The following is a 23,628-nucleotide window of genomic DNA, read 5'->3' as shown; positions in this document are numbered from 1 at the left end:
CATTCAAAGCTTACAAATTAGGGTTGGGACTTGGACATTGAAGTAATATACTTTTGTTTTGAATAAGGCCAGGTATTAAAAGGGAATAGGTGATGGGAAAGTATTCCAGATGTAGACAGCACAAAAATAATGTTTGACAGAGTTCTGGGGTACTGTATTCTGCTTTGTTTTTTCACCTAAAGTGACTGGATAATCCTTTGTTTTTTCATCTAAAGTGACTGGATAATCCTGACAAATGTTCAGCCCTGCAGTGCATACAAACTCAATACTTTCATTACTGAGAGAGTTTATGGTCATTGCCAACCCACCATTTTCTGACTTATCCTCCCTGATCTTCAATAACAGATAGAATCGAGGACCAGCAATATTTTGGCAGAAACAGATACTGATGCTATTAGCTTAAGATTTGTGGTTGCACGACCACTAACCACATGTTGCAAGTTCCTGCCTCTTGGATTTATTTCCAGTTTTGAATCCTATATCCATCTCCTTAGACCTGTCGCTTGATTGTGATTTCTCTGAGACTTCCTCATCCCTTCTCAAGGGACTTTATTTGTCTCATCTGTGTAGATACTCTTCTTTGTGAATGCCTGAGACCAAGCCTGTTCAGCCTGTTCAAGCTGACTTCAGCCTTGCAAGTGTTATCTCTGATTTATTTCTCTGCTTGCTTTACACATGACTGAATTAGTTACTAGGTACAAGCTATCACTCTCCCTAAAAATAAAACGTTAAGTGGATTTAAATGGTGTTTGCACAAATCTAAATATGTGATGAAATTTCATATACACACACATAAAAATACATGAAAAATGGGTGAAACCTGAGTAAATTTTTAGTCTAGTTAACAGTACTGTGCCAGTGTTAATCTCTTTATTTTGATATGTACTATAGTTATCTAAGACATTAGCCTTGGGGGCAGTTGGTAAAGCTTATTCAAAATTTAGTAGAATCACTAAGAAAAGGGACTATAATTTCAGATTACCAGCAAGATTTAAATCTAGCTTTATAACTTAATAACTATATAAACTTGAACAAGCTCTTTTATGTTTCCAAATCTCAGCTCCTCACTTCTTAAACTTGTGTTAAAATTATACTTACCTCTCAGAAAGTTTGTGAGAATTGAATGACATAGTGAATGCAAAGAATGTAGCATAGGCCTTGGCATATAGCAAGAGCCCATCTCATCTTTCTTTAGGTTATATAGTATAATGGTAATGGTGGAAATTAGAATCAACTATTACACTCCCTGCAGAATATTTGTTTACAAAGTCCAGCCAATACACACTCTGTCCATTGAAATCTCTAGATTATTTTAAAGAAAACTCTACGCAGACCCAGTGCCCTTTGCAACAACTTATGTGTAGTTGGTGTTATATGTAATACTGAAAACATAATTACAATTACTGCAGAAAATCATCTGTTTGATTTACAAAGAAAAATGGTTTGTACTACAGTATCTCCAAATAGTTCTTCTTAGACTATTCCCATTTTTCTACTGTATATTTGGGCTCTTATTTCATACTAACAACCAGACATGATTTTAATATGATCTTTTGAGAATGACGTGTAAAGTGTAAAATCGGAACTTTAAAACAAAGGGATCTACTTCTCAAAAAACTTGGACTTTCATTGGCATTTGATTCTTTAAGACAAAAAATGACTTCATCCTTTAATGGCCAGTATGTGAAATGTTACAAAGGATATATGATAAAGTTATAGTCACATAATATATTTTATAGTAAGTAGGCAGTTGTCATGCTATATCTTTTTATAAACTACCCCTGTTTCCTGACAGCCTTGGAGGAAAGCAAATTTAGGTCTCTAGGAAAAAAAAAAAAATGACAAAATAGTTGCTAAAGCAATTTCCTAGATGATTCTATTAAAAGTGGATTTGAGTCTCACATGAATTTATGGAGACCTGGTTTGGAAATGCCACTTAGAGTAACACAGAAATCAATGTCATTTTTAAATAAATCAAATAATGTTACAAATACATAGTAAAAAGTAGATTATTTGCTACTTCATGAACATCGTATTTAACATGTAGGGAAAATTGTACCTTAGTTACCTGAGGAAGTCCCGCTTTCAGTATTCTGTTTTGTTATTTTTCTAAGTCTCAGATGCTTCTAGAGGCAACTGTAACAACTGAGGTAGAAAAATAACAAGAAAGATACAAGAATAATGAAACACAGTAAATGAGAAAGTCAAGCATATTATGTCCATATGGTTGAATTATCATTTAGTCATTTAAATAAAATGTTATGAAAGTATTTAATTATGGTATCAGGCTAAAGAAAAAGAACTGAAAAGTGTGTATGTGTGTGTGGGGGGGATGAGAATTATTTTAACTTTTTAGAGAAACATGCATGGAAAATGGATGTAGCAAGTACATTAAGAATGTTAACGTCGGCTCCTAAGTGTTAAAATTTGAGGAATTTAGTGGCCTTTTAATATGTTTCTCAGTTCTTAATTTTATAGGAGTAAACATAGCTTTGAAGATATATACACACTCATACATACATTATATATATATATAATATATATATATAATATATATATATATATAATATATATATTTAAAATTAAAAAGGGTAGCCATACTATTTAAGAAGAGCTCAAGGGAAAGTGGAATCAATTCTTCCATATCCTACAAAACCTTTGTACATAATTTGTTAGAGCCCCCTAAAAAAATGAAAGTCTGTGGTTTCTTGTTCAAAATGTATAAAGAATTTTAAGGTAGTGACGTGACACCAGAACATGAAAGCAAGCATGGGAACTTGTGTGGCTGTATAGGTCACGTGCCCATGACCATGGCACTTCTTCCTACTCTTCATATTCATGATTACATTTTCGCATCTGTTGGAATCGTTTTTTGGCGAAAGAGTCCTTTCGTTTCAAACCTACCACCATTTCTCTCTAAGCCTTTGACCTTTTTTGTGCCTTTTGTTACTCACCGTCTTTCATTTGGAAACTACTATTGTGTCTTTGGCTTTTAGTAACTGTCTTTCAACCACCCTTTGCTATGGTAATATGATATAAAGCTCTGTCTTATTTTGTTTGTGATGGGCGAGATAGGGAAAGGGCTGATGTGTGGCCTCATACACATTTGTTTGTCTACAATATACCAGACACTGAATCTTACATATCTGGTGGAGAACTGTGAATAAATTATGATCTTTGCCTCAAAGAGCCCATAAAGCCCAAAGCAGATGGAAACCAAAAGAGAACATTTTGATAGGAAGACTTTCTACTTTCCAAATGTAGGGAGACCAAGAGGAAAGCAGCGGGTCCAGTCAGGAAGAAGGCACCGTACAGTGTCACTGAGAACCCACTCTTAGTGAACAGCAGACATTGTCTATTGGAAATTTTGCAGCCCATCTCTGCTTTCAGCAAGAGTTCTTCCTGATTATCCATGGCCATTCATTTTTCCCACATACTCCATTACCATCTCTCTCCTTAACTTTCTGGAGACTAGAATTCTCTGTAATGCAGCCCTAACATAGGGAGCGGTGAGCAAACAGGGGCATATCAGACTGCGGAGAGATCATGCCATGAAATATCACCCTTTGAGCTTTGTATTTGATTGTGTAATACTTCTGGCAAAGAGAAACCTGCAGAGTACTTCCAGTTTTTTAGGGATGAATATTTTTTCTTCATAGTAAACTTCCCAGGCAATAGAGACAGTAAGGTTCTTCATAACAGAAGAGTGCAATTAAACATCAATATTTTCCCTGGAGTCAGTAGAAATATTGGGCCTCAATATGTGCCTTTGTTCAAGATGTGCTAAAATATGACTGTATAGCATCCGCTGTATGTTATTATTTTATCAACTATATTAATGGAGCAATTAATGCTTCCTTTGTCCTGGATAAATACTTTGTTACTACAAATTTTCCGATTGAAAAATCTGACAGTACAGGTTATACACAAATCAAGAGCCAGGCTCCCCTTCCCTTCTCTCTTATTAGATAGCTAGTTAGATAGGTAGGTGAATAGTAGACAGGTAGGTAGACATATATAAGATGAGATATATTATTAAATCGAAGATTCTTTTTCTGTTCTTTGATTTTCTAGATGTAGAACTGTGTTTGGCAAAAATTCCTGGAGAAAATGTCTCATAGCTATGGGGACAATTTGTAAGAACTGTTTTTTTTTTTTTTTTTAATAAGAATTAGAGTATTAAGTGAAATTATTTTGCATTGAAAAATACAATCTTGGATCTTTGACAGGTGTGTGTGTGTGTGTGTGTGTGTATGTACACACACACATACACAAACAACTCGCTTTTACTTCCTGCAGTCCATATGTTTTCCAGCTACAATTCTGTACTTTGGAACAGTTGTTTTAGAACAGCTGTTCTCAACCTTGCCTATACATTTGAGCATCTTAGGCAGTTTTAAAAACTATTGATGCTTGAATCTCGCTTCTAAATAATTTTATTTAATCGTTTTGGGTTGTGACTTTGATATTAGTCTCTCCAGGTGATATCATTGTTTAGCCAAGGTTGGGAACCACTGTCTTAGGGTTTTCCTCTCGGATAACTCTATTGATAAGAGACATTATTGAAATAAAGAATTAAAGCTGTTACCAGTCCAAAGTCTGTGAGTCCAGTGCTTCGAAAGGCCAAAACTCAAAATGTCAGAGTTTGGAGTAAGGAAAAGTTTATTGGTCAAGAAGGTGCCAGTTGAGAAGCTGGGAGACCTACTCCTCAAATCCATCTTAAGGAAAGTACAGAAATCAGGCTTCTTTTACATCAAGGGATGGAAAAATGGGAGGAGCTGTTTTTCTAAAACTCAAGCCACAAGCAGAATTTTTCTATTGGTTAGCATGTCTATATGCAAGGCAAAGCAGGAGTTTTTAGCCTGAAGGCTATGAAAACTATGCAGACTTGAACTAGATGCAGTCAGAGAGAGACAACTGTTCACTATGTTATAAAACTTCTGATTTTGAAGCCATGCTCCAGTCAAGGTGATTCCAACTGTCCTTGTGTGGTGCTAAGCCATCTCTATTTTTCAGATACCCTAGATTCATGTGCACAAGAGTTTGAAGAGTTGTGATAGATTGGATGTCACATGGCAAATTAATGCTGAAAGACATACCATCAAATCTTAAATCTATCACTTATTAGCTTTTTAGCTCTAGAAACTTACCTAACTTTCCCATTTAATATAGACCTTTGCAAAATATAGCTATTAATAGTACTTGTGAAAATTAAGTGAAAACATGTAAAAATAAAAATGATGAAAAAAGGTTCTGTAGAGTTATAAATGTTAAGTATCATACTGGAAATATTTCCTACCTGTGTATGTGTGTGCATCAGTGGTGTAAGAGAGGAAGTAATGGGGCTGTATCCTGGAGAGCTCAGCCTTTCCAGACTGTGTCAAGAGATGCCCTTAACCTGTGGCTTATGTTTGGGTTCGGCTAATAGGAAGCCCCGGTAAGGACCACAGTGGGGAAGGAGAGAGGTCTGGATATTTGTGATGGTTAAATTTTATGTGTCAACTTGACTAGACTATGGTGCCTGCTTGGTTTGGTCTAATGTTAGTCTAGAGGCTGGTGTGAAGGTGTTTTGTAGATATGATTAGCATCTACCATCAGTTGCCTTAAGAAGATTAACTTTCATAATGTGGGTGGGCCTCATCCAATCAGCTGAAAACCTTAAGAGCAAAGAATGAGGTTTCTTGGAGAAGAACAAATTCTGCCTCAAGACTGTAATGTGGAAATTGTGCCTGTTTCCTGCCTACCCTACACATTTGAAACTTGCTAGCCTTTCGCAATCTCATGAGCTAATTTCTTTTAAAAAAAATCTCTTAGCGTGTGTGTGTGTGTGCGTATGGAGAACCCCGGCTGATACTGTGTAAGTTCCACTGGCTCTGGCTCTCTTGTAGGTCAGTGCGGGCATCTGCAGGGCTCCACTCTGGCCTCACCCAGTTACCTGGCTACGCCACCCTCCTCTCTCTCCATGCTCTTGCACTTCCTACTTCCTCTCTTGCCCTTTTGGCATCAGTGCTAGTAACAAAGCTCACTTTTTACTAGTCTAGCGATGCTGCACTGCATCCTTTGGTCTCCCTACATCTTCGGCACACCTTTGTAAACAGGGCTTTGGTTTATCTCCTCAAATTACCTTAATTTGAGTGTCCTATGGATTTTGTACTTGGACTTTGACTGATAGAGCATTTTACAGAATCATCAGAATAAAGTAAGAAAGTCTTTATTAAGTGCTGGAAACAATGTCTGTTCTGTATTAAAGTATTCAATAAAATGTTAGGCATCATTTACCAGATTGCTCAGGTTTAATCTCCATTGTAGTGGCTCTTACATACTCAGTTTCTGCACTGATAAATATTTCTAAACATATTAAAAGTCCTTCCTCATCTTTCCTGTGTCCTGTTGAGTCTCTCTCTAGGGGACTCTGGCAGCATCTTGGCAGTCATTCAAAGAAGTTCAAGGTCAAAGTTCCTGCCTCTCCAGAGGCCAGGGTCGTTTTGCCTGTTTAAACAGTTCCCTCCAGGCCATGTGGAAAAGAAACATCTTTCCAGAAGCAGAAACAGGGGTTAAAAAAAAATAAAAAAACCTTCAGGTTTGTCCCCAGCTTGATATTTGTTGCTTGGTTCCCACTGTTTACAGGATAAAATAGAAGTTGCTCAGTGTTACCCCCAAATACATTTCTAGCCTCGTGTTACATTCAAATCAAACCCTTGGAGTCTCATGTGGAACTCTTATTTTGTGGAATGTTTATTTATTTGTTTATATTTGTTCCTTTCTTGTCTTGGAAAACCCTCTGTGTATCCATCCCTTGCTATTTAGCCAGCTCCTACCGTTCTTCCAATACCTTGTCTGTCCTCCAAATTTAAGGAGATACCTCTTTTGTGTCACCATAGCCCCCTGACAAGGCTTATATCACTACCCCTGCCACAACAATGGGTCCTCGGTTTACTCTCTTGCACTATACCTCCATTTATCCCTGAATATCACAATTATTTTAGCAGAGTGTAAGTGCTGTATAAAACTTTGAGAAATTGATGGGAAGGTAAATGGATGAACACACAGGTGAGCCAAGAAATACAAACCCTTATTGGCACTTTTAATTATTATCATTATTATCAAATTTAGATTTTTCTATCGAAAGCCGTTCATGAATGACATTTTTCTGAAAGCCTTTGTCTCAGTCTAGTAACTTTCCCGACCCAACCCAAATCCCTCAACTAACATCTTACTCTCTGGTCAGAGTCCTCTGGATTCAACCAACAGTCCCTGAAACCCCTCTTTAAAAAAAAAAAATTATTTTTTTATTTTTATGTTCTTCTTCAACTTAAATTTCTTTAAACTCAATCTACATCTTTCGAAGTCTGGACCAAATCATTAGATCATTAACCTTTACTACATTCTCATCACTATTAATATCTGTAAACTTTCTTATCCTATTATCTATAGCTACTATTCAAGAGAGGGTATATAATCTAATGATGACTAGATTTGAGCGATGACTCAACAAACTGTGTAACTTTAACCTTTGGAAGTAGTTTAATCCTTTCTTAGACTTTATTTCTTCCTCTGACATGTAATTGGTTACAATCTACTAATTTTGCCTCTGGATTATTAGGACTACAAGTAAATAGGTGTGAAAGCAATTAGTACAGACTTGGCATTTAGGAAAGGGGGGAACATTTATTATGCATATTCACTTTGAAATCAAATGATTCTGGAACATGATTTGTCAATCCACCGCAATTTAAATTTTCATGTAAGTCACTTTCCATTGAAAATAATTAGCTTTTTAAAGTGCTTTGTATTTTAAATGAGCTTTACATTAATAATCATTTATAAATGTATTTCCTATTTAAAATGACAATATAGTAATTGTGTTGGCAGCCCTACATTTTGGAAGTACTCCTCTCTTTGAAATGCAATCACCATCTGCTTGCTATTCACACTCCATTCCCACTTACTACTTGACCTCTTTTAAATTGGCACATCCGTTTTCATCTTCGGATTTAGTCATTTTATGAGGCCCTGGCTGCATTAGCAATGTCTCTGACCAGTGGGAAGTGCTCAAGACCAAGACAGGCTGAACTAGGAAATAGTGATTTGACATCTTCAGCCCTTAATGATGGAAAGAAGAAAAGATAGGAGATAGGAGGATAGAAAAAGAGGAGTCTAAGGAAACAGGTTCTCAGCCAAGTCCACAAAGAAGACATAGGACCAATTTGCCTGGAAGTTGATCAAGTTTCAAAACCGTTAACCCTGAGCACGTTTAGGGCAGAGCTTGATGCAAAATGACAAATTACCTTGCAAGCAAAAGCAACAGCTGATGACAGATTTTTTGTTATTTTTCCAGCCATTTTAATTAATGCAACACACAATGATTAAAGTTTCAACTATATTTCTTTTCCTTGAACTCAATTTCTTCTATATTTGGAATATACAGTATGAAAACATTAGAAATTAAGCTCTCTTTCAATCTTTTTACTTTCTACCTTAGAATATTTCAATATACCCAACAGTAAAGTCTTGCTTTTGCAATTTTGGTAACTAGATGAAGGAAGAGGTACACTCTTCCTGGGAAAAAGAAACAAACAAATCTGTATAAAGATAAAGATATTATTTCATACTTTCTATCTGCAGCAAGCTAAAAATAGTGATTAGGTATTAATTTGGTAAATATAATTTGTAAAGAAAGTTTATTAATGATTCTCTAATAGGCTTTATTTTGGTCTAGAAAATTACGAAAGACTGCTCGTGTTAAATCAATCAAGTAATTTCTAAAAACCTAGGTGTTTCGAGGGGAAATTTATATATATTTCTGAAATTGTCAAATTTGATTTGTTTTTGAATTTTACATCATTATTGGCATATTATAGTTAGCAGCAGGAACCTTCTTTGAAAAAAAAAAATCTTATGTAAAACCTAAATGTTAAAACGGGGGAAAAAAAGAAGAAAGATTCTATTGATTACAATCAGAGCTATTTTAAGTGAAATGGTGTGGGGACTTTGGGATGCATTTATTTGGAAAACAATTGGAATTCCTTTTTATTTCTCTATAAGCGAACCCCAAGCAAGAAACTCTACATGATTCTACAAAGTTGTTCAAAAGTAGAGAAAATTTAGAATTTTTAACTTATAGTTTAATTCTCTCCTCAAATGTATTCAAAGGGAAGTTCTTAGATCAAATTCATCAGATTCACCTAGAATGCATGTTAAACACATGCTGACATACCCTGAGGACCATCTTAGATTCATTGAATCAAAATCATTTAGAGTAGGGACCATGATTTTACATTTTTTTAATACCCCATATTATTTTTAGTGTGCATTAAAAATTAAGAAGTCTTGCTCTTTTCACTCCAAAAGAATCTCCTTTAACTATTTGCTTTGTAGGCATTGCCTTAAACTTGCTTTCATTCATTTACTCATTTATTTCACTTTTTTTTTAATTTCTTTTTTTTTTTTACTTCTCATTGCGTGCTGAGTATTCCAGATGCTGGCCCTACAATGATAAGCAAAAGATTTGAGCTCTCTTTCCCCATGGAGCATAAAGTGAACATTAATGGATCTACTCAAACAATTTGACAGACAAGTAGTAGGGTTCTTTGCAATATTCCTCCTCTTACTAAAGGGTCAATTAGGAGCTGTGTATTTCCTTGATGGTGATCTTTCTTTCCTAGATACTTTGCAGATTTTTACATCATGATACATAAAAATGACTTTGCATTTATAGTAATCTCCATTGATTTTTTTCTTTATTTCTTCCTCTCTTTTTTTTTTTTTTTTCTTTATAGCCACCAAGAACTTCTATCTCTTGGTAGTATTGGCACTACATGAGTTACCATGGTAACAATGTAGTTTGGGGGATACGAAAGTAAATATGCATTTACTATGTCAGCACATCAGTTGCTAATTCCTGGTAGAGGTCTGAAATTGTATACAGCAGGCTTTTGCTTTGAAAATGCTCCAAGTTTTTGTTTTTAAATGTATTTTATTAATCAAATAGTTGTGGTTTATTATTTAGAGTCAAGAAAGATACTTTTTAATAGCCATTTAAGGAGGGTCAGAGAGAGAATAAAAATATATCCTTAAAAGATAAAAATGGTTTAATGACTCTAATAGAAAGGACTAAATTAGGCATGGTAAAAAATCAAAATGGCATGCAATTTTAAATCATGTACTTGAAAGAGGCTTTTGCACTGATCTCTTAAATTGAAGGAGCAAAGAAAAAATAGAGTAAATATTTATTAAATAATAGCACCTTATGTCAGAAAAACAGAATTAGAGAATGTGAGAGCCAAAGGATCCAGGAACCATCCAGGTCCAAGCCACACAGGGAGTTAGGGACAAAGCCCCAGCTTGCACTGCTTCCTTCTCACTCAAAGTCCGTTTTCCCCAGGAAACTCGGAATGTTACCTTTTACAAAACAGGGCATAATAATCAGGCATCTCATGCTCTATCAGTTCTTTATCTTGCTTTCATAGCCACCACCTTGTCACCTGTTATGTCTTAGATTTCAACATGCTCCAAATTCTTTCTCCAGCCTTCTCTCTTGACTCCCTCGATCTATCTCCACACTTGCAGAGTAAAACGTCAGGTTCTCAAAGCATGGGGCATAGTCCGAGCTGTTCGTTTTGCCTTTTAAGGCCTTTCCCGTGGACCCAATTTTGCTCTGTAAAATAATCTCCCGCCGTTTACCCATATAGCCTTTTTGCTCCACAGTTACCGAATCACCCACTGCCCTGTGAACATTCCAGTTCCTTTTACATTTCTGTAGTTTTACTTAATCCATTTTGCTGTGCGTGCCTCTTTTGCCATGCTAGAAAAACTATGCATTATGTAATATACTGTATGGAGAACACCTTCTCTTCAGTGTCTCTCCTGCATTAATCCCGGGCGCCAGCCTGGGCAGCTGTTTTTGTTTTTCAGATTACGTGGCACTTTGTACACACCTCTCTTACCGTTTCACCATGTTGCAATTATGGCTTTACAATTTCACCTCTCCCTCCAGACGGTGCTCAAGAGAAAGTCCCCTCTGTCTGACTCACCTTTGTGTATCCAGGAATAAGCCTGGGTCACAGAACAAATGATAGTGAATGACTGAATGAATAGCCAAACCTTCTGAGGTATAGAATGATTGTTCTTGACACTCACGGAGCAGGAAATTGTACCTAAAATCAAACAAAACTTCTTTTATTCTCTCCGTTGCTGTAGACCTCAGGAGAGTATGCTGATGGGGAGAAAACAAGTATTGCTTCACCTCGCTCCTCATCGCCTGGTTGTTTGTAATGGATCCATTCTCTCAAGGTTAAAGTTGCTGTAGACCTGTGTGAAATGCACAAAGGAATGGCTGGCTTTGCTCCTTGTGTAATTTGCAATTACTAAGCAACTGCATGGGTAAAGCTGTCTTTATACACAGAACTGATACTCTACTCTCTATAATTGTAGGCCCAAATTCTGCCATCTGGAATCACAGAGTTTACATTTTGTCTCTCATCCGCATGATAAATGCTCGTTTATATTAATCACATCTACTGTCCAGACTACATTCTTAGCATCATCAGCTCTTTTTCCCTGGACATAACATCTAGTTCCTTCACCACCTTGATTGTACTAACTGTAAGCGATACTCTTTGTCAATGTTTCTAGTGATCAATTTTAGCTGCAATGATAAGTCCTACAGATAGTATAGTATGTCTTTTAAATAAAGACAAGAAGAAAAGTAGTAGTATCATTTTTAATGACAACATCATTAAATAATAATAGATGGTCATTGATTTTTTTTTCCCTAAGAGCCAGGGCCTGTGCTAATGCTAATCTCTATACATATATTGTCTCATTCGAATCTCCAAAAGAGCGGTCCAAAGGAGATATGATTTTCCTAATTTAACATATGAGAAAACTGAGTCTAATACTGAAGTAATATCATGCCCTGGGCCATAACATCCTGAGCTTTCTAACTCTATTGTCATAGAAAATCAAAATCAACTCTTACACCACCTTTATTTGTTCTCCTTTTATTTTTAATTTTCCAAAGCAAAGCCAAGTACTGTATTAAAATAATCAAATTGCAACACTATCCTTCCATTGCAAACATTTGGATGCCTCATTGCAATCAACAAGGACATGGATATAAAGAAATACAAGGAGAATAAAAACTGTAAACACGGGAAGAATGAATTCTGTTTCCTGATACATCCTCGAAGAGAGGTTTGGCACAATAGTTTGTATATGCCGTTGTCTTCTGTGGCAAAGGTTACTTCAAAAGGCATACTGAAAAAATTATCATTTTGATTGTGCCGCAAAATACATTTTTCAACTGCAGTATACTGTGTTGCAATGAGGAGTAACCTATGAAACCTATTCCTGGAAGTCCGATTATTGTTTCAGATGAAACGGCTGAAAGATAATTTTGCAAACTGCAGCTGCCATGGAATTTTAAAACTTTCGATTCAACTTTGCCTTCCTGAGGTATTTCACACCCAGAGGCAAGAAAATGATACCTTTTACACATTTATCCTCTGCTCAGACCCAACAACAGGCTTCATCTCATTAAAATAAAGCACAGTTTACTTTTTTTTCTCATTGCAAATCTACCATTTTCTTTTGAAACTCCAACCTTTCTATTGGCAAAACATGTGACTAAAGGCAAAAACTGATGATGATAATAATAATAATAACAACTCAAAATAAACCAACCAAATAATGTTTAAAAAGATGGGAAACAAGATTGAAAATACAGAAAACTCCATGGTAAGGTAAAGCAAGACAGATTTAGAGTTCTGCTTTCCAGAGGAAACCTTTTAGTAAGTAAGTTATGCAAGGTGGGTGAATTAGTGAAGAAAGAGCAGGGAAAAGGAGGAAGGGTACTAAAATAAACTGTAAGTTCTCCGTTATTCTCACTAAAACTATGGTCTAGGGGGAAAAATATCATACGTGTACTTCTACACTGGTGCGCATATAATTTTACATGCCATGTCAATAGATTCACACATTTCCCAAAGCTTTTCTACATACTTCCTGGGGTATTGTATCCTGGGTGTGCTCCAAGCTATTCTTTGCAATAAAATATGATTATGTCTTATCATCTATATTTTGCATATAAGAAAATTAAAAGTCAGAAATGTTTCTTATACCCCAGGTCACCTAATCAACAAAGTTGGAAATTTAAATTTCAGATCGTCTGATATAAGTGCATACCCCCATATATATTATTTTTATTTTGAATTTTGTAGATGTCTGAATTTTTGCTGTGCATGTATGTGTTTGTGTATGTGTGAAGTATGAAAAATAATTGATACATAATTAATGATGTTTTTTATATTTTACCCTTTTTATAAAGCAACATAAACGAAAGGTCACTTTAACACCAAAAGATTGGAAAGGCATTAATTTTAAAATAAAAGTTGTCATTTAAGTTGAATAAAGATATGCATTCATTATCATATCGCAGGGAACACCTGTTGTATACCACTTCAGCTCTCCTTGGCCCCACCTCTCAGGCCAGCCCCTTGCTATGGCAACCACTTGGCTGGAGAAGCCAGTAGCACATGTCCAGGGGTGTTGTTTCTGCCTCCTGGGTCCTGTGTCAGGGCTTCTCTGGCCCCGAGGCACAGGAAGCCAGTACAAACTCACTCTGCTTTAAGGAAGTAAAGAGTCTGAGTGACCCAGCCCTAGCCAGGCATCCTAGAGCAGCAGAAGTGCCGGTCAAAGGTGAGGGAAATAGTAAACGAGAACAGGCATAGACAGCTGATGACTTTCTATTACTGTCCTCTGAACCAACTATAGCAGTGGAGTTAGGAAATTATTCTGCTAAACCCCCATAATGAGTCTTTCTGAAGGGTACTCTCTCAGAGACGAAACTTAATGAACAATGCAGTCAATCTGAGTGTTGCAAAATGTTTTTTGGTGCTTCTCACTCCAGCTGCTATTGAGGCAGCTGATGCAGTGCAAGATCCATCAGCTTTACACAAGTGCAACTCCAGTGCCAAGGAAGTCTTTCTTTCTACCCAAGGACTTTTTGATATCACCACATGAGATGATCAGGAGAAGTCTAGTGACGTTCATGCTAGTGTAACCCATAAGTGTATAGGAGTGAAAGCCTTAGGACTCGCTTGGCTCTCATGAATAAATGCCTTTCCTTGGGGTGTCGGGTAGTTCTGTGAGGCTCCTCAGAAGTCGAGACCAAGCATTAGAAGCATAGAGCAATGACCAATAATGCATGCTATTGGTTTTTCTTTTTTCTTAGTTGTATTCCATGTTACTCACTCCTATACTCTGGGATGAATTCCCAGATGAACTACTAGCTTGCGAGTCTTTTGACTCAGGTACTCATTTGAGGGAATGCAAGTTAAAACACTTAAATTTAGGTGTGTCTTTTTTTTTTAATATGCATATATATTTATATATTATTTTCATTTTGCTGCTGTCAGTGGAAATTTCTTCATAGATTCCACTCTACTGTACTCCTACTCTAGATCAGTGTATTTCATTGATGAATTGACATTTGATTTGGTCTCTGTGAATGTGTTGGCTTTCAACAGAGTTTTGAAATACTATCCTCTTATGAGTTAATCACATTAATTTCTGGAATAGTGATTTTCTCTATCTTGCCTTAGATGATGCATAAGATGTATGTGGCTAATGAATATTAGGCTTTGAGGAAAAGCTGTTATTGTAGATTCAAGGGTGACTGTGTGGGTGGGCCCAGTCACTGAAAGAATTTCATCAGGATTCGTTTTAACTAATACCTGTCATGCACCTACCATGTACTTGATGGATGTATATTTTGTCTCTCTTCAGCTTTATAGTACTTTGAGTCAGTCATTGTAATTAGAATATCCAAAGCCATGCATTCAGTTGCGGAATTGGGATTCGAACCCAGCCCTTTGGACTCCAAGGATGACATTTGTTTTAATATAATACACTCTATCACTAGCCCACTTGCTGTTACCAGGGCAGATCCCAGCTATGTGACATATTCAGGGACATAGAGAAGGTCACAGTTGTGCATGAAGGGTATGAAAGGAGGCTCGTGCATCAGAAAAATTATATCACATTTCATTTAAATACCTTCCAGGTCGATATTTTATAGAGTATATAAAATGGCAATAAAAGATAATGGAGAAAATAAAGATAATTCATTTTCTCAGAGGCATTGATCATAGGAGAGGTATATTTTCTTTCTTTTGCACCAAATGAGGAATTTGTTCAATATTCTTAATTTACATAAAATATACAATACAGTTCGACACTTTAAGTGCTCCTCGCATTTAGTTCATGACTATAAAATCGTTTCCAGAAAGGAGAAAATTCTCCATGTATTTTATTTACATTTTCCCAAGTCCAACTTTGAAGCCACTAAATGAATAATTCATTAGACTCGATGTTTAACGACTTTGTACGGGCTTTTTATTTCAGCTTCTCACTTGGTGCACACATTTGCCATAGACTTGTCAACAATCACTTGAGGATTCACCTCCTTTCTTCCACAAAGCAAGAGTTGAAGCTCAGAAGAGTTTCCCCTCATTACACAGAGGCATTAGCCATTTTATGTCACATTGAATGGACAAGTAGTCACATTTGCCACCTTCCTTTAATATTTACTGTGGAAGTCAATTAGGTTTCAGTCACAATGATACAGTGCCTGTAATCCACACAGAAGCAGCTCGCTGAAGTGGAACATTAATGCAGAAAAACAAGAATGCTTAAATAATGGATTTAATAGAGAAATGACTAAGAAAGTACAGGGGTGTTTTAAAGAGTGATGGCTCAGTGCTGGGTACAGAAATTTAACTGGGTGTGGCTCTAGGTTGCCGAATAATAGCCCAATTAGCCTGAGCATCAGAGGCCATTCAAGCATATGATACTTAAAGGTCTTTTCCCTGATATTTCAGGACTACAAATTCATACTAGATATAGTCATACTACAAATTGTAGTATAATGTCTTTAGGTTTGGATGTAATCAAATCGATTTGTAACACTAGAAGATAGCATAGCATAGTAGTAAAAAGCCTGTGCCTGCCTCTACTGTATACTTTACACTCAATAGCTGTGTGACCTTAGAAAAGTATGTCGATGTCTCTGATTCTTATTTTTCTTATCTAAAACACAGAGGCCATGAAGAATAATGTACTGAGTTGCTGTGTATAAAGAATGATATATCTAATACAAAATACTTCCTATGTTTCTGGCACATAGGAAGTGCTCAAAAATAATAGCTATAAATCTGAAACTATTATTTATCATTTTATCAATCAGGTTTAAGGTAGAAAACAAATAATTTAGAAAAGAATTTGGGAAACATTGAATTTGGAAAGAATTTAGGAAAAACTGAGTGAGCCTTACTTTTTATTATTTCTATGGACAATATGTCCACTTATTGGCCACACACTCTTTTAGAGCCTCCCGTGTAATGAATTTTTAAGAGAAGGTCATTGTTATAACTCTAGTGTATTCTACTTCTACATAGAAATTGTCTTTGACACTTTTTAAAACAGAAATATCTAAACTCCTGAAGATACTGTGATGAAGGGGTTCTAGGAAGAGACATAGGAATCTGAATTTTTACAAAAGTCCTAGAGTAATTTTGACATATACTCAGAGTTGAAAATAATAGATTTAGTCTATTATTATTATTATTATTATTATTATTATATTAAATAATATTTTGAATATAAAGTACTGGAAAGTATTTTACATGTATCATCTCATTGAATGTTTAAATATTGTTAGTCAGCTTATAATAATCACTTTTCAAGTAAGAAACCCGAGGTTCAGAGAAGTTAAATAAATTGCTCAAGGACTCACGACCAGTGAGTGACACAAATGGTATTCACACCCAACTTAGTCAAGTCCATAGATGGTGCCATTCCCACCGAATGTGTCATACTCTGTTTCATGCTGGGATTTTTTTCTGATATAAAATTTGTTTTCAAGCTCCCCAGCCTTGAACAGTCTGAATTAACACTAATCTTGTGCGTGAGTTCTGGAAGTTTCAAATAGACCTTTTCACATCTAATATGTGCCCTTCTCATTCAAGTGTATGGCCTGGGGGGGAAAAAAGTTAGAGCAAATCTGCAGAGACTCTTCTCCATCATGTCTTAGTCCTTGAAACTGGAACTCCGGAGTGAAATTGATTTTTAAATGACATTTTAAAAAAAGCCATCAACACGTTAGTCTCCCTTCTCGAAACGAAACACTTAACACCATTCTATTAACGTCTGCCTGATTATTTCCTGTGTTTCGAGACTCAGTTCATTAATTACCTCCTTGAAGTAGTCTTTCCTGAGCTCCCAAAACATCAGAAGTCTCCCATGTTCTCGTATCCTGCACACACATCTAACTTTGTACTGATCACACCATAACATAACTGTCCATTTGTCATGAGATTTTTGAGCAGTTGACTCCTAGAAGGAAGGAAGGATAGAAGGGGAAAAAAGGGAGTTTGGAAGGGAAGGAAGAGAAGTATGGGTTCATGGACAGCATGTTATCTGAGGGGAGATTCTAAAGATGGTTGTTTCTAGGCAACTTTGGAGTCAGGGGTTAGAAAATGGAATAATACATCATAAATATGACTTAAATATGGGCAATACTAAACTTTTTGTATCCTTCTATTTTTTTATGCGATTCCTTTGAAACATTTATATTTCCTCATTCTATGTACTTGTGATGAAATACTAGATGCGGCTAGAGCAAGATATGAATGTGTAAGTGAATCGGATAAAGCTTCCCCCAAAACCCAGTTGTCTTTGCAAAGGAGACAGTCACCTAAGCAACGAAGCAGGACCTCTGATGGAGGTAAATGGCAACATCGCATGAATCACATCCCACAGCTGAGCAGAATCACAGATGCTCAGGTATGGAAGGGACCCGATAGGGACTGCGTTTTCCTCTGGGGTCAAGAAGTAATTATGGGATGACTCCAGTGTGGAAAAGGTAAAGACTTTGGAATAAGACCAATTCACAGTTAAATCTCAACTCTGCTTCCTTACAAGCTGTGTGACTTCTAGTAAGTCCCCTAACTTCTTTTAGCCGCAGTTTGCTGTGCTGCAAAATAAGGGCAATAAAACAGCTCAAAAGAGATTTTGCGAGGACATGAGATAATATTTGTGAAGTATCAGGCACATAGTAGGCAATTAGTTAATGATATCATTCTGTTAGCCAATACATTAAATAATAGTATTAGTCAATATCTGATGATATTATGAATATCTACCATCCCCTCTCAATTACATGTGTATGTATGGAGAGAGAAAGAATGTAAGAATGAGAATGAATTTGTCTAGTGTGTCTCTAACCCATCCTGCATTTATATTTGATGATATTTCTACGTCATTTTCTCTGCCTAACTGCTACACATTTTGAAATTGAGTGAGTGAGCGAGTGTGTGTGTGCAAATGTGTGTTATGTGTAAGCTAAATGAGATTGATGGAGAAGACGGATTTCTGAATTATTGCTAATGGTCTAGACATTTCGCTGTTTTGTCAACAAAGCCCTATTGTTGAAAGCAATGTTTTCTCACTATGTCAATATCTCTGCCATGTTGTGTTGATATTAATGGAACTGCCAGGAAAGAGATTTAATTAATCAATTCCCAGAATAAGTACTGTCAGCTTTCGTTTCCCAGCTGAAGAAGACATTCGGGCCAGCAGGGGGTGGTCTCTCAGCACATGTTCAGGCACCTTAGTTAGATAGTGAGAACATACCCGTGTAATTCTTGCTGAGATGGAATTTTGGCCTCCCTGGTCAATGAACGGGTTATGGTTTGTTTCAATAACAGTTTTTTGGAATGAAATATTGTATTGCTACTTCGTAGGAGTAGTACTTTATTGCACCAGTTCAGCTCTATAATGAACCAGAGAATAATTACTTGAATCCAGTACAAGCATAGTGTTTAATAATTCCCTCTTTCTCTGCCTAAAACATAACAAAACAACAGAAAACAAAACAAAATAAAAAAAAAATGATGCTTGGATCTTTGATATATTTTATATTTTGAAGATTCAAAGAAGGGGCCTTAGTGAGAAGTATGACATTAAAGTCTGTGCTCTCTCCGCATTTATTTTTATATCCTTCCAAGGGAAACTGGCCGAGTCGCATTCTAGAGTCCTGACTGAGCCACATGTGTTACTGGGTCTCACTCTTCCATCAGTGCGGTTGGGGAATAAAACAAGAAAGAGGCTGCCCTGACTGGGTCAGGGCCTTTCCTACTCCATATCTTGGCATTCACACCTCTTTGGTCTCCTGCTCCTTATGCAGACCAGAGGCTGCTAATAGCCAAAGTTTAAGACTGAGGCTTAAGAAGAATAGGTGTTCTTTAGGGCTTAGATTTATATAATAAGCTATATCCTTCAGCTCAGTCTCCCAGAGCTCTGCATGAGGGTTTTGGGCAGAAGTCTAACTGATAATAAAGTAGTATTTTGATTCGATAATTTTTTCTGTGTCTCTTCCCCAAAGATCTCAGGGGGAAGAAGAAGGCTGCACTAAGACAGAATTAGATATTTCTAAATCAAGTGAATGCCATGAAATAATATCTTTAAACTTGCCTTAACACACACACACACACACACACACACGCGCGCGCGCGCGCGCACGCGCGCGCGCGCGCGCGCACACACACACACACACACAAAATACACACTATGCCAAAAGAACTAACTTTAAATGAAATGACACCCCTCCCTTTCAGGAGCTATTTCTTACTTATTAAAAGTTTTTTTGTCTTAGCGCGAACTTCTTCATAAGTTATAACCTTCATACAAAACCCAAACATATTTCTCAGAAAGAAACAATCTGTTACATGCAAAGAAGTTTATGAATTTCTGAAGGAACACGGAACTCAACTGTTAATATTTTCACTCAAATCATTAAATATGGGCACACTTTAGTCATCCAGTGACTGGCACCAGGATATACTGGAGACATTTCCTATGCTATGTGTGAAAATAAATGCAAATCTAGATCCTACAGTAAATAAAAGTATCTTCAAATATAACTAAAATATACCCTGAACGAATAGATAAATGAAAGCAGCAATTGGTTTTGTGGTGACTATTTTACCAAAGCTGTGCTTATTTTACTGTCTGCTTTCAAATGTTCTAAAATAATAAAAAAGGGATTCTCTGAGGCCCCCAATTTCATATGTTCCTGCCACAGCTAAACTCTTTGTGGAGATTATATGATTGCATGTTGTTATATGTTGGAATTTATTTGGAAGGAGGAAGAAAATAAAGAAGGAGGATTCGGTTTAGTGTTATTAATTATCTGTAGAGCAGAAGGCTGAAATTTGTAGGGAAAAATATAGGTACCAGGACCTAGATTCAAGGCACCTGAGAGAAATTTGAAGTAAATCTATCAAAGCTTATGTGGAACCCTCTCTCTAGATAATGTATTGCATGTGATCTCATTGTAGGAAACTCATTTACTAAGCTTGTGGAAGAAAATAAACTCCTTGAATACTTTTGACTCTACAAAAGCAGGAACCCTTAGGTGGGGACCTGGGTCCTCGCTGGCGAGGTGGTGCTGTAACCACCACGTCTTTCCCACCATTAGGCAACTATACCTATAGCTACACCATGAAAACAAGGAAAATTAGGACATAATTTGAGCATACCATTCAAAGAAATATTTATTTCCCATGTGTTTGTAAGTAGTACAGAATGCATATATATGTATATATTTTTTCAGTATCCTTCATGCAATCCTGTTTCAAAATCAGAAGCTACACTCAATACATTTTATTTAAAGTTTCGTTAATAAATTTGGACAACTAAACTTTTATAGTTGCTTCTGCTTTAAAGCTCTATTTTTACTGAATACAAATCCAGTAGTAAGAATTAGCATTAGAGATTATTTCTTGTGAATCTAGCAGGTGATATACCGGATGTTGAGCATGCGTTGATGAAGGAAGCAATGTCTCCGTCCTCTCACAGCTGTCAATCTCATGAAATAAGCAAACGATAAATAAGGGGCCCCAAAAATACACATAGGGTTACAATTCAGGTCATTTAGTCAAAAAGAAGCATGTAGGATGCAGTGAAAGATAAAAATGGTGAATGGTAAAAGGAGAATATGGTTAAAATGACTGACAGAGAATGATTCCCTGAAGAGGTGATGGATCAATAGGTTCTCAGCTTATGGAATAACTAAAAAACAAAACAAAAACCTGTGTAAAGAAGAATGAAATGAAGTGAAAATTGACATTAGGGTCCAGATCTTGCAGGACATAAGAGACCCTAATAGGGAGCTTCTATTTTACTGTAAATGCAGTAAGAAGGAAGGGGATAACATGATTGAATAGATGTTTTAGGAACACAAGAAAGGGGAAAAGAGGAGAGAGAGAGAAGCAAGGAAGGGGAGGGAAGGAAGCAGAGGGGAAGAAATCACTCCAATATCTTTGTAGAAAATAGTTTGAATTGTGTTAAAATAAAAGTAAGACACAGCATATATTGAAGACGTTCATGTAAGTAATGACATCTCTGTCATGTCTCCAATTATAGGCTAGTCACCTTGTTAAGCCAGTAGCAGATATAAGAGAAAAACAGAAGTCTGAGTACCCACTAAGGGCCAAGCATCAAGCATGGCCTTTGATTTATAATATTTTTAATGATCACCTCAGATCACACACGCTCATGTGTGCACGCGTGTACACACACACACACACACGCACACATTCAGATTTCCAAGTGATGTGAGCAGCAAAATATATGCAGAAATGGCCAAATTATGTCTGGAGACAAAGATGACAAGATTATTCAAAAGATAATCAGAGTAATAGCTAACTGAGGCTGCCAATTTTAAATGTCACATTTAAAAAAAAATCTGAAATTCCCACCAGGCTTTTTAAAATAAATTTATTCTAAACTTTATAAGGAAATGAAAATGAAAGAATAAGCAAAAAAAAAAAAAAAAAATTGGAAAGAAGCACTTAAAGTACCAGAAATATGAGAGAACAGTGGAACAGAGACGTGAGACGTTAGGTCTCTTTCATTCCACACGTATGTGGCTCATTTTCAACAAAACGCCAAAGTAATAAAATGGAGAAAGGCTAGCTTTTCAATAAATAATACTGAGATAACTGGATACTACATGAAATAAAATAAACATTAACCTTTTCCACATACCACATATAAAAAAAGAAATAAAACGTTTGTATTCTTGGATTAGGGAAAGATTTTTTTAGATAGGAATCAAAAAGCACAAACAATACCAAAAAAAAAAAAAAAAACCCCAAAGGGCGATGCATACATTGAATTAATCAAAATGAGTGTTATCAGAAGCATCGTTTATAATAGCCGACAACTGGGGCTGTGGGTGGGCAGCAAATAGCTATCAACTGGCCAAAGGATTAAAAAGAAAAATATGAATCCATGCAGTAGAATGCATTCAACAATAAAAAGGAACAAACTACCGATGCAGAAAACATCTTAGATGAATCTCAAAGTCATTATGCTGAATTAAAGTCAGACACAAAGAAAATTCTAGAAAAGATAAAACTATAGCACCATAAAGAAGCTTGGTGGTTGTCTGGGGCTGAGATATTGGGCAGGTAACACAGAAAGTACCTAGAAAGGAGCATGAGAGAACTTTCTGGGGTGATGGAAATGTTCCAAACTTGATTATGCTCATGGTTGCAGGGCTGTATGCATTTACTGAAAACTTGTCAAACTGTACAAATGATTGAGTGGATTTTATGGTTTGTAAATTATACCTAAACAGCAATGAAGAATAAATCATGTTACAGTAGTTAAAATATCTTCCCGTCACTTTGCTGTATGGCAGAGTCCAGACAGGTGAGGAGGATACAGAAGAATGTACTGTGCAGTATGGTTGCCCTTAATTCCCCAGAATGAAAGCAAAATCATGCAATTTAAGAATTGTGCATGATCAAAATCAAATCATGAGGGCTAAAGTGATGATGGTTAAAGAGATGTAAAAATAAATATATGACTATGGTGTAACCCAAAGGATCAAATTATCTGTTCCTTTTTGTGCTGCAGTCATATAGGCTATTTTGGGGGAACGTGGGGGTAAACACTCATGTTTGGAATTCAGTGTCCTTTTGAGAAAAATGAGTAGCTTGAACTCAGATATGTTTCCATATAACTCTAAACTTTAAGATTCTATATGATATATGCTCATATTTCCAAGGTCAAAGTCTGCTAGAGATAACTTAAAAAAGGGGGTTTTGGAATATAAAAAATGTACACTGGTCCTGAATCATAGAAATGATTTGAAAGAATGAAGCTGAAAGAAGTGTCATTCCCATCCTAGAAAATGTTCCTTGTAAAGGTAGAATTAAAATACTTTTCTGAACATGAGATTAAAAAATATGTTTAATGCACAATTCTAAATACTTACTTCTTGTAATTATTTTTCATATGGGTATGATTTACCGCTTAGAAAGCAATTTACCCTTGGTCTCATTTCATATCATTACAATCTGAAAAGGTGGTTATTAATTTCCCCACTCTATAGACTTAGATCATAGGATTTAGATCATAAAGCTGAGCTTCTTTGTGGCAAATATAGGGCTTTGCTGTTTCAAACACACTATTCTGTAACAGGGAGAATCTTGTGACATCAAATTCTTCTCTCTAAGGTGCTCTTAAAATCAGTCTGATGCACATACAAAGGTTAGG

This window comes from Pteropus vampyrus, unplaced genomic scaffold (assembly GCF_000151845.1).
Source record: "Pteropus vampyrus isolate Shadow unplaced genomic scaffold, Pvam_2.0 Scaffold29, whole genome shotgun sequence".
Lineage (NCBI taxonomy): Eukaryota > Metazoa > Chordata > Mammalia > Chiroptera > Pteropodidae > Pteropus > Pteropus vampyrus.
Note: the sequence above shows the minus strand (reverse complement) of the source record.